Below are 11,632 nucleotides of genomic sequence, written 5' to 3'. Positions count from 1 at the left end.
CCTCATTTAGAGACCATGGTCACTGCGATTACTTTATGCTGCCTTGTTTTATTTGCCCTGTTTTTAAAATGTGTGATAAGGAAGGAGGAGTGGACCATATGGGCTATTTCAGCCTTCATGACATTGGCCCTGGCCAAGTTCACTGTGTATCTTTTCCAAATTTACAAGGCTATGTATGACTCAAGCCAACCATGACAAGTGGCTGGGAAAAGCAAAAGGGTAGGGATGTTTAAACTGGGTCGACATGGGCCTCAGTGTCTCAGAGGTCATAGGTGTTGAAAAGCAGAAGGGAAAAAGTCAGGACCCAGGGGAGTGACTCCGGCTGAACAGTTCTCGTAAGCTGAGTAAACTCCCTCTCTGCCCCCGAAAGGATGGAAGCATCAGAATTCTGAATTTCTACGTTTCTTCCCATTTGGTGCATGTGCAAATTAATGGAAATATAGAGCTTGCTTTAAAATGTGTGTTGGATCCAGGCATGTGCCTCAGCACTTAGAAACCTGAGGCAGGAGCACTGCCAGGAGTTCAAGGTAATTCAAGGCCAAGGTTATAAGACTGTGTGTGTGTGTGTGTGTGTGTGTGTGTGTGTGTGTGTGTGTGTGTGTGAGAGAGAGAGAGAGAGAGAGAGAGAGAGAGAGAGAGAAGAGAGAGAGAGATAATGAAAAAGTAGAGGAAAGAAAATGGGGAGCTAAGCAGAGAACTCTAGGTGTAAAATCTTTGCTGAGCAAATATGAGAACGCGAGCTCAATGTGAAAAAGCAAAGCATGGTGGTACAAACTTGTAAGCCCAGCCTGAAGAGTCAAAGATGATTACTGGGGCTCGCTGACCAGCCATCCTGACCAAATCAGTGAGCCCCGGGTCTCGGTGAGAAACCCTGTCTCAACCCTGGCTCCTGAGGAACAACACTCAAAGTTAACCTGGGGCTTCCACGCACACATGCACACATAGCGCACAGGCACACTCTCACACACATGCGCCCATAATACATTCTTTTTCTGTAGTATGTTGGTCTGAGGTCAAGGGTTTCTAATTCCATCGCTCTCAGCTCATTTAAGAAAGAGCTGGCTCTGAAAAGATGATTAGCATTAATTAGATTATGATGAGCTGACTAATAAGTACAATATCATTTATTCATTATTGATATCTGTTGCTCAGCACAGGCTCTCAGTGGTAGGATTTATGGCTGTGGGAGGGCCTGGGGACTGAATCCAGGACTTAGTACAGGGCAGATAAGCACTCTACCACAGAGCTACACCTCAATCCTTAATTTTATTTTGTATTTCCAGACAGAATCACTAAGTGGACTGGCCTCAAACTCAACAATCCTCTTGCATCAGCCTCCAGAACTGGAATTACAAGCAGGTACTACTGTACTCAGCTAGATCAATGGAGTTAGGAAACCAAATTAAGGCCAGAAAGGAGGCGTCTCCCTGTATTCCTAATACCTCAGAGGCTACTGAAGGAGGATAGCCAGTCAAAAGCCAGCCTGGGATACATAGCCAGAACCTGTCTCCAAAAAAGTGGGGATGGGGGCAAAGGAGAAAAAGAGGAATGGATTTCCCGTTGAAATTGAAAAGAAGTTGAAATTTTAGATATTCTGCTATACTCAAAGATTGGTGCCTAGCTGAAGTGTCATCACAGAGGGGTCATTCAGCAGCCGATGGAAACAGATGCAGAGACCCACGGCCAAACATCAGGTGGAGCTTGAGGAATCCACGGAAGAGTGGGTAGAAAGATCGTAGGAGCCAGAGGGGTCAAGAACACCACAAGAGGGGTTGGGGATTTAGCTCAGTGGTAGAGCGCTTGCCTAGCAAGCGCAAGGCCCTGGGTTCGGTCCCCAGCTCCGAAAAAAAAAAAGAACACCACAAGAAAAATCACAGAATCAACCTGGCTTATGGGAGACTGAACCACCATCCAGGGAACCTGCATTGGATTGACCTAGGCCCTCTACATATATGTTACAGCGGTATAGCTTGGTTTCTGTGTGGGACTCCTAACAGTGGGAGCAGGCTGTTTCTAACTCTTATGGCGGCTTTGGGACCCTTTTCCTTATACTGAGTGCCTCCTCCAGCCTAAATACAAGGGGAGGTGCCTTCTCTTACTGCAATTTGATGTGCCATGTTTGGTTGATATCCGTGGGAGGCCTGCCCTTTTCTGAAGAGAAACAAAGGAGTGGATGGGGGAGGGGAGGGGAGCAGAGGGGAGGTAGCAGGGAGGGACAGGGAGGAGAGGAGAGGGGAAATTTTGGTAGGGATATGGTCGTCGTCATCGTCGTCATCGTCATCACCACCACCAAGCTGAACAGCGTTGGTGTTACAGAGCATTTCCATCAAGCAATAGAAGGCTGATGCATCCTTTGTTCATCATGGGGAACGTTGACAATCATTTTCTGGGGTGATGGAAAGAAGCTCAAATAGACCCAAGACAAGATTCCATCCAAGTCCAGAACTCTAGAGTTTATCGGGGTTGCTCGATAGGCACACAGGTTACTTAAAGGTAAAAACGCTTACAGTTACGGTCAGCTTACAGTCAGTCACAGCACTGGCGAGCCCTCCACAAAGGAAGCTATGCTACTGAAGGGTTCAACCTGCAGTCAGCCTCTACCTACACAACCTCAGGGGGGAGGGACCCTTGTGAGGAACGCATGAAGACTACCAATCTTGCTGAGCCTGTAAGCCTTGTGAGAGCCCGCCTCACCCAGTCCCTCCACGAGGGAATATTAACAGGTCGGATCTCACGAGGATCTCAATCAAACGGTCATAGATGCTCTGACTCAAGAAGGCAACGGCCACCCAAGTCCAAGAGAGAGGGACCAATCTCATAACAAGGGAATATGGTTCCAGTTGGGCAAATGACAGTCAATTCATCTGGACAGGGAAAGCCAGTACCAGAGAAACAGTGGCAAAGTGTTCTTTTCAGTCTTTTCTCTAAGCCTGCACCCCAATTCCCAAAAGCTAGTCTAGAGGTCATTCACAGTTCATTTGCCTGGAGGATGACTTTTAAGCCACACCTGTAATCCTAGCACTGGAGAGGCTAATGAAGCAGGACAGCCAAGAGTTCTAGGCTAACCTAGGCTACATAGCAAGCCGTGGTGTGGGACACTGTCTCCAAAAACAAACAGCCGCAGGTAAATGTGTATTCATCATTTTTTCTATCCTACTTCTGAACCAGAGCGTCTGGTTTTGGATTGGGAATATCCATTTCTCCCTGTTCTCTGAAGGACTATAGTGAACATTTATGTTCAGAAAGTCATTGTTAGTAGCCAAGATGTATAGCCTTGAAGCAGTTGCTAAACTCCTTTGAGCCTCGGTTTGCCTGTAAAACAGAAACGCAGCAGGTTCTGCCTTCTAGGATTATTTCGGGCATCAAAGGATGTATGAGCTAAGAGTATAGCACTCGCTCGCTCACTGCTGTTGCTATGACCTCCTTTGCTGCCGTTTTTCACGTCCTTATTCAGCGACCACAATTCTGTTCACTCAAATTTGAGTTTCTCAAAATCAAGCACACCCAAGTTCACTGGTTACAGTACCAAGAGATCACACTCTTGTCCGACTCTTAGTATCGTCTCTCAAATTGCTTTGTATTAATATTTCAATGCTATGATTCTTAAGGCTGGACAAGATGGCATAAGTGCCCTAAGCCATTTTCCAACCGCACTTCTAGCAGTCGCCACAGAGTTTGACTTAAAGTTCGTTCACCTTTGACCTCAAAGCTTGACATATTTTGCCCTGCCTTAGAAGATGAGTGGTATACTATTTCTGAGCTGAAAGTTTCTTGTGTGTGTGTGTGTGTGTGTGTGTGTGTGTGTGTGTGTGTTCCTGTGGAGATCAAAGGCTAACCTCAAGTGTTGTTCTTCAGGTTCCAATAGCCTTGAACTCATAGAGAGCTGCCTGCTTCTGTTTCCTAAGTGCTGGGACTTTATAAAGACATGCACCACTATGCCTGCCCTGCCTTGTTTTTGGGAACAAGAGTTTCTTACTGGCCTGGAACTCATCAGATAAGTAAGGCTACCCGGCCATCGAGGCCTAGGAATACTTCCATCCCATAAGTGAGATTACAATAACAGCACAGGCCGTCATGCTTAGGTTCTTTCTGTGTTCTGAGGACAGAAGTCAAGCCCTCCTGCTTGGAAGGCAAGCGCTGCACTGACTGAGCTGTCTTCCCAATTGCAAGCTGGAAGTTCCTTATGGACTTCAACCACATACCAACTTATTTAGAATCATGCCTCTAAATGCTTTAATTACACACTATGTTAGATTCACACTATCCTTAAAAAACGAGCAAAAATTAAAATTAGAGTCCTGTCGTTGGCTGAGGATCAGCAATCAGAAGGCGGTAGGGAGGTCCTGTGCAAGCAGAGCTGGAGGGCGAGCCACACAGCGTTTTCCAACCTAGCCGGACTTTGAAGGGAGAGCTGCCTCTTCATCGGAACACTTCAAAGCCGTTTATGAACTCTCATTAGGCCTCAAAGCATCGCTGTGACTTGGATAATTACTCCAACCAAAGAGGGAAGAAGATAAGTGGTGCAAATTCCTAGACCTGGTTGAGCCGGCAGCAAAACCACCCAGCCAACCTTTTGTCCCTACAAGGCAACTGTTTCTGCACCTGTTTTCCCCAAATGTCAGCATAAGATTTAGAACTGAGCTGTTGGGGGTTGGGAAGATGGCTCAGTTAATTGAGCGCTTGTCTTATAAGCACAAGGACTTGAGTTCAACCCCTGGAACTCAATCCCTAGGATCCATGCCTAAAAGCTGGCCGGGTGCACAGTTGTAGTCCAGGCAATGGGGAGACGGAGGTAAGGAGATGACTGGAGCCCCGTGCCTGGACAGAGCAGCTTACCTGGAGAACTACAGACCAGTAAAAGACCCTGTCAAGAAAGGAAGGAAGGAAAACAAAATAGGGGTTGGTAAGATGACTCAGAGGTTAAAATTATATTTTAGGAGAAAATTAAATTAAAATTTAGGAGAAAAAAATCTCTGGAAAGTTATCCTCTGACCTCCATACCATGTGCTGCCATGGTACACACACACACACACACACACACACACACACACACACACACACTAGATTGGTGGGTGGGTGGGTGGATGGATGGGATAGATGATAGACTGATAGATATTTAGATACCTACATACATACATAGGTAGGCAGATAGATGATACATACACAGACAGATGATAGATGGATGGATGGATAGATAGATAGATAGATAGATAGATAGATAGATAGATAGATAGATAACATAGTTTTAAAAATTAAAGCAGAAAGTGTTTGAGGACTGTCCTTTGGCCTTTACACGGTATCCAAACACACATACTTGCACATACATAAAAACAAAACAAACAAACAAAAAACCGGGACCTCCTGAAGAGTTGATCTATTTTTACAAAAACAAAAACTGGCTAGTCTCACCAGGAGGAGGAAAGGAAAGTATGGCTGGTATATTGGGGGAATAGCCGGGGTTTGTCTAGCTACTCTGAGATCTTTTATGTATGTCTGCTTTCCAGTGGACTCCTGTCCCTCCCTCACCCCCCACCTCCCAGTAACTGAGCTCCTATACTGTGATACTGGCCAGACTAGAACAACTGGGGTTCCGTTTGGCTGGTCTAACCTGGCTTAAAGAGCGCTGTGGAGAATCAGCCCTACCAGACAGAAAGCGTGTGCTCTGCTCTACCCCATTCTACTCCAGTTCAGTTTCTGCTAAACATAGCTCAGCTCCCAGCTGGCAGGACTCTGAACTATTTTTAGCTGGGTTCAGAGATCAGGGCAATAAATGGAGATAGGTACCTGAGATTTAGATCTAGTTAAATACACACATGCGCAGGCACACACGGACACACACACACACACACACACACACACACACACACACACACACACGGACACAACACAGCTCTTCAAATTGTTTTATTCCTCTCATTACAAGTGATATTGCCTTCAATGTAGATTTCTTTTTTAAAAAACTGTGCCAAGAGGAAAGGTCACATATTGAAAACAGCAAAAGGAAGAAAACTGAAATGCCCTGTAACCGGACATGCTGCCAACACTCTTCATAAGAACTTTTGTGTAAGCATGTAAGTGTATGCTTGCCTAATCACCACTCACATTAACTTAGTAAGACCTCCAGCATTAAACCAAGCTCTCCCTTGCCCCTTCCTACACAATGTGCCGCAGAAGTAAACCCATGTCTGACTTTTCATTAATTTCATGATATTTGTTTCATTTAAGGCTTGTTGGTCTGGTTTTGGTGCTCTGAGAAGGGGTCTCTCGTGGGTCATTCTAACCATAAGCTCACTGTGTAGCTGAGGGGAACCTTGAACTCTCGATCCTTCTGCCTCTGCCTTCCGAATGCTGAGATTGCAGGTGTGCACCAAGGTGCCCAGCTTGGTTTGACCTGTTTTTAAATTCCATGCAAATGAAACTCTGCCCCTCACCAGTTTTACACGAGTGTGACATTCGTCTGTGCTGTCACATGTAGTAGGTAGGGTTTGGTTTTACTGTGCGGAAATCTACCGTGCGAACTTGCTGTGGTTTTGTTACGGGCTCACTGTGTGGCACTTAGCTTGTTTCCAATTTGGCAGTTATTACAGTAAAATCGAAAGTGAGCCTTTTAGTGGTTGCACGCACTCATTTCTCTTCAATACCTTCTAGGGCTAGGACTGCTAAGCCACAGGATCGGCTCACATCTAGTTTTCAGAATGGTACCAATATTCTGAAGTAGCCATATGAGTTCACATTCTCACTATCAATGTGAGGAATTCTAGTGGTCTGTATCCTCGCCAACACTTGATGTTATCTGTCTTTTAACACTAGCAAAGTTGTGGCTTTCAGTACATTCTCTGACGTGTGTCTTCTGTACTTTCTTAGATACTTGATGAATATTTAGAATCCTCTGTAAAATCCTTGTTCCTGTTTTTAAATTGGGTTATTTACTTTTTCTCATTGGTTTTTAGGAGTTGAGTTGTTGAATGTACATATGCATATATATGTGAATACACAGACACACAGACATACACACACAGACACACACACACAGTCATACACACAGACACACACAGACACACAGACACAACACACACGCACAGACACAGAGACACACACTCAAACATACACACAGACACACAGACACAGACACACACACAGACACAACACACACAGACACACACACACAGACACACAGTCATACACACAGAGACACATACACACACAGACAGACACACAGACACACAGACACACAGTCATACACACAGAGACACATACACACACAGACAGACACACAGACACACAGACACAGACAGACATACACAGACACACAGACACACACAGACACACAGACACACACAGATACACATACACACACAGAGACTCACACACAGACACACAGACACACACACAGAGACTCACACACAGACACACACAGACATACACAGAGACACACAGACACACACAGAGACACATACATACACTCACACACACACAGACACAGACATACACACACAGACATACACTCACACACAACACACAGACACACACAGAGACACACACTCATACATACACACAGACACACACACAGACACACAGTCATACACACAGACACACACAGAGACACATACTCACACACACCCACACACACAGACACACAGACAAACAGACATACACAGACACACAGACACACACAGACATACACAGAGACACACACACACACAGAGACACTTACTCACACACACACACAGAGACACACAGAGACACATAAACACACACCCACACACACAGACACACACACACACACTCACATTTTCTTTAGGGAAGAAGTCCCTTGTGACTATCCAATGCCAAGCGGCCAGGCCTGAAATCATATACATACAATTGATGAATTATAAATTATAAAATTGAGCAGGTTACATTATTTGTATAATAATATAATTTATATTATTATGTGTAACAACTAAACAAAAAGAGGTCATGAATTTAAATTTAGGAAGGAGCAAGATAAGGTACATTCAAGGGCTTGGAAGAAGGAAAGGGAAAGGGAGACAATGGAATTATATTTTAATTTAAAAAATAAAGAAAGGAGTGGCATGGTGGCACAAGACTTTAATCCCAGCACTTCGGAAGCAGAGGCAGGTGGATCTCTGTGAGTTTGAGGCCAGCCTGGTTTTCACAGTGAGTACCAGGGCTGGAGAAACCCTGTCTCCAAAAGCCAAAATAAATAAATAATTAAATAGGATTAAAAAGTTCTTATTTTTTAAATTAAATTTTTGTTTTCAGCCTTTTCTTTCATAGTTAGTATTTTTTTTTCACTGTTTAGGAAACTTTGATGGCCCTAAAGTTATGAATATATCCTCTGATTTGTTACTCACAAGCTGTACTTTTTGTTATGTAGGACTCTACATAAAAATTACTCCAAGGTAATTTTCACAGGCTATAAAGTAGAGATCAAAACTCTTTTCGTAAGATTAGATAATGTCAGAATATTATTGACCAATGATTCTCTTGCCTTCACATCCCAAGTGCTTTGTTAAAACTCCTTATATAGATCAAAGTAGCTTTGAACTCATAGAAATCTGCCTGCCTCTGCCTCCCCAGTTCTGATAAAGGTGTGTGCCACCATGTCCATCCCTAGGTGGACTTCTTGATACTGTGTTTCCCAGGTCCTATACATGAGTGTGATGTATAGCTCTGTTTCTTTAGTCTTATGGCTACCATGGTCCTTTTTCACTTTAGTGTTAATGTATGCATAACTGTCTTTAAAGATTCTCCTAGAACATTGCATTTAATGAGTTATATATTCCACTATATGGAAATACCATAATTAACTGCATCCCTAAACACTGGGCATTTGTTTCTACTGTTTGTTTTTACAGGAAATTTGGAGAGAGTAATTATTCCAAATTATCTCAGAGCAAAAGCACTGCTGTGTAAAAGGATGTGTCTGTGTACATGCACATGTGCAATGTATGTGTGCGTGTATGTGTGCAAATGTGTATACTGCTGGAGACAGATCTCAGGGCCTTGCACAAGCTAAGCCAACACTCTATGGCTGAGCTATATCCCTGGCCCTGAAAGAGACTTTAAAAAGAGATTGCATATGTGTGCCCGTGTGTGGTGTAAGTATACACTCATGTAGGTGCTTGCATATGTGCGTGTAGTGCACAAGCTCATGTGTGCGCATGGGTATGCAGGCCAAAGGTTGAAATTAGCCATCTTCCTCAGTGTCTCTCCATTTTATTTTTCAGACGGGCTTCCATTGAGTCTAGAGCCCGTCCATTTAGTTAGAGTGGACTCTATCACCTGTGGACCCTTAACTCAGCACTGGATTTACTGATGCACCCACTGTGCCTAGGTTTTCATGTGAGTGACAGAGATTCAGACCCAAGACCTATTTGTGCAGCTCACACTTTCCAACTGAGCCGTCTCACCAAACCCCTCAAGAAAACACTTCTGAGGAGAAAAAAACAAGACCTCCCACCCAACCAGCCTCACATACCTACACACTCACCCATACACCCCAACCCCCAGAGGGAAAGGGAGAGGGAGAGAGAGAGAGAGGGAGAGAGGGAGAGAGGGAGGGAGAGAGAGGGAGAGAGGGAGAGAGGGAGAGAGGGAGAGAGGGAGAGAAACAATTTTTTGGATTCTTGGTTGGCAAAAGATTAAACCATTTTAAACATTTTTTTCTTTTCTGACTAAACATTATATTAGACATTTTTCATGACTTACACAAAACCTATTCTATGTAGAAAATTCCAGATTCCTAAAAGTGAAAGGCTAGAAAATGTTCTACTCAGCCCATGAGCGGAAGAAATTTTGTTTTTTAACTGCCATTAAAAACGGCATTTTTTGGCATGTTTCTCAGATTTTTAATATTCTATGGCATAGGCCGTAGAATAAGGAGCCCAACAGGGTGGCTCACACCTGTAATCCTGCTGTGGAGGCAGAGGCAGGATATCCGCCAGTTGCAGGCTAGCCTATGCTCTACTGTGAGTTCAAGGCTAACCTGAGCTACATAGTGAATCACTGTATCAAAACCAAGGGCTGGGGGTGGAGCTCGATGGCATAGGCAGGGCTAGGACTCAGTCCAATCCCCAGCAGTTCAAAGGGGGAAACAAGGAGATGGGTCCTGACATTTAGATTCCCCCCAACTTCTAACATCTCACTATTTCACTTCATGCAGCTCATGAAGTTCATGGGGTCAAAATAGAAGAGTTGAAACAACCAAAGCCTATATAAGGAAAGCCCAGAATGACTTATGGAAATACATATGTTAAACATAAATGGTAGGAGTTGCCCATCTGTGACGGCTCACATCGCTTGTCAGCTTGACAGAACCTGCAATCACCTAGGAGACAGGCTTCTGGATAGCCTTGTGAATGGTTATCTAGATAAAGTTAATTAAGGTGGGAAGACCTGACCTAAGTAAGGAATGCTACTGGGGTTGAATAAAAAGGAGAAAGGAAGTCGAGCATCCGTATTCCCTTCCCTCTGCAACTGATCGCAGTGTGAACAGTGGCTTCCAGCTCCTGCCCTTATGACTTCTCTATTATGGTGGACTGTACCCTGAACTGTGAGCAAAAAATAAACCTTCCTCCTTTATTGCTTTGATTAGTTGCAGCAGTAGGAAAAGCAGCATGCCACCCAAAATATGGAAACAGAAACAAATAGATAGTTTTAAGTATGAATAGCCAATGTCCAGTCATCGTCCTTAAGTACTTGAGAAAAGTGAACAAGAAGTTCATAAATCGTAAACACAATAAAGCTCATTAAAATAAACAATTAACATGTCATCAGCCTATCACCAGATACCTGCTAAACTACCAAAAATAAATAGAAATGTTAAAACGCCAATAATGGATAGATGGTGGGGAGACCCGCCATGGTTATGAAGCATGAAATTATAGGTTTGGCAAGGGCAAAGAGCAGAGGGCAGGGCCAGATCAGGGAGAGCAAGATGTAGAAAAGGCAAAAGACACACCTTGGATTGGGCAAGGCATGGTACACCCAGCTAGGTATTTAGATGCTATCCCAAGGGTGAAGTGCAGTGGCTGGATGGGAGCTGGTAAATGGTGCAATTGTGCTATTCCGGTGAAGTGTGAGTCGGAGGAACGAGGAGGAAACACAGTTGGAACAGTGTTCATGCTCAAGAAGATGAATTGACACTATCCTTCTCCTGCCAGCCATAGATGCTTGGTGAGGAAAACCACCTGACTTTGCTGTCTTCCCAGCATAGTGGATACCCAATAACTACATATGAAATGAACACACCCAGATCATTTCCTGGGTCAAAGAGCATCCAGTTCCCCTGCCTTCATATCCCGGGTCCTTCAGGATTGTTATCTAGTCCTATACAACACCATCTGCTCCGGGGTGTCCAGCCTCCCCACTACTGTGCAAACTTCACCGGGGGCAGTGAAGAGCCCTTTCCGGCTCCTTACCAGAATGAGTCTTTTTAATAAGTTTTGTTGTGCTTCCTCTTGCTTGGTTTTTGAAATCTACATCCGTGAGAAGTTGGGGAGGGAATAGATAGTGCTGTGAGGGGACTTCCAGGGGCAATGTCTCAAAATACAACATTGATTATCGTGGAGAAAGTTCCCTAAGTAATTCTTGGTTTTGAAACAATCTCACTTTGCAGTCGAGTCTG

General features: G+C 44.2%; 1 long non-coding RNA gene across 1 annotated transcript; it reads left to right on the top strand.

Annotated features, from left to right (window-relative positions):
* The first annotated feature begins 206 nt into the window (after positions 1-206).
* LOC148005108 (uncharacterized) lies at positions 207-1,758 on the top strand. Its single transcript, XR_015622862.1, has 2 exons — positions 207-527; positions 1,284-1,758. It is a non-coding gene; the product is annotated as an uncharacterized LOC148005108 (long non-coding RNA).
* The last annotated feature ends 9,874 nt before the right edge of the window (positions 1,759-11,632 follow it).

The sequence above is a fragment of the Rattus norvegicus genome, chromosome 6 (assembly GCF_021556685.1).
Source record: "Rattus norvegicus strain SHRSP/BbbUtx chromosome 6, alternate assembly SHRSP_T2T, whole genome shotgun sequence".
NCBI lineage: Eukaryota > Metazoa > Chordata > Mammalia > Rodentia > Muridae > Rattus > Rattus norvegicus.
The sequence above is the reverse complement of the archived record's forward strand: the minus strand, read 5'-3'. Positions and strand labels throughout refer to the sequence as shown.